This window comes from Vulpes lagopus, chromosome 4 (assembly GCF_018345385.1).
Source record: "Vulpes lagopus strain Blue_001 chromosome 4, ASM1834538v1, whole genome shotgun sequence".
In the NCBI taxonomy this organism is placed as follows: Eukaryota; Metazoa; Chordata; class Mammalia; order Carnivora; family Canidae; genus Vulpes; species Vulpes lagopus.
Genome location: NC_054827.1, coordinates 15,593,444 through 15,594,704, shown reverse-complemented (window position 1 = coordinate 15,594,704; position 1,261 = coordinate 15,593,444). Strand labels below are relative to the sequence as shown.

The window sequence follows — 1,261 nt, the reverse complement described above, 5'->3', positions numbered from 1 at the left end:
GGGCTAGATTCATTATATTGAATAGATTGGTCTCATGCTAACACCAGATTTCAGGCTGTCATAGGAATTCCATTTAATAACCCTGGAATAATCCCTGAAGTTAAATACGGTAATAAAAGAGGACCCCTTTTGGGCTATTAGATACCAGGGTTGAGCTTGAAACTTCCTGGAATTGGGTACAGTTTAGTCCAGATTCACTGGATCTTCCCCCAGCAAACCAATGCCAAAGGAAGATTTAGGTCTTTGGTACTCTGTTTTTTTCATAGTCTTGTTTGTCTTCAATTTCTACTAAAATAAAAACGGTACCTGGAATGAACATTCAAGACGTTCTCATTTTAACCAGTACCGACATAAACTGAGGGAATTTATGACTTTCTCGAAGTATCTGATTTAAATTAAGGAAATTTTGGTGGGCCACTGGGGTCGGTGAAGGATCTTAAGATGGCGGGGCTAAAATTTGCTCTAAAAACCATTGACTGGGTAGCTTTTGGGGAGGTCATACCCCGAAACGAGAAGGCCATTGTCAACTCCCTGAAATCCTGGAATGAGATGCTTACCTCCAGGCTGGCTACTCTTCCTGAAAAATCACCTGCTATCGACTAGGCTTCCTACAAGTCCAATGTAACAAAGGCTGGCTTGGTAGATGACTTTGAGAAGAAGTTTAATGCCCTGAAGCTTCCTGTGCCAGAGGATAATAAATACACTGTCCAGGTGGATGCTGAGGAAAAATAAGATGTGAAAAGCTGTGCTGAGTTTTTTTTCTCTCTCAAAGGCCAGGATTGAAGAATATGAAAAAGAGCTGGAGAAGATGAAGAACATAATTCCATTTGATCAGATGACCATTGAGGACCTGAATGAAGTCTTCCCAGAAACCTAATTAGACAAGAAGTATCCCTACTGGCCTCACAAGCCAATCGAAAATTTATAAACTTGAGTTGGGGTGAAAGCCCTGGCCCTCATGTTATAAATGTTGGGCATTAAAAATAATGATATGACAGCAATGGCCACAATAGCCAAACTGTGGAAGGAGCCTCGGTGTCCATCGAAAGATGAATGGATAAAGAAGATGTGGTTTATGTAGACAATGGAATATTACTCAGCAATTAGAAACGACAAATACCCACCATTTGCTTCAACGTGGATGGAACTCGAGGGTATTATGCTGAGTGAAGTAAGTCAATCGGAGAAGGACAAACAGTGTATGTTCTCATTCATTTGGGGAATATGAATAATAGTGAAAGGGAATATAAAGGAAGGGAAA

The 1,261-nt window shown here is 40.5% G+C and overlaps 1 pseudogene; it reads left to right on the top strand.

The window, feature by feature from the left end:
- Positions 1 to 441: 441 nt before the first annotated feature.
- LOC121489158 lies at positions 442 to 928 on the top strand (annotated as a pseudogene).
- The last annotated feature ends 333 nt before the right edge of the window (positions 929 to 1,261 follow it).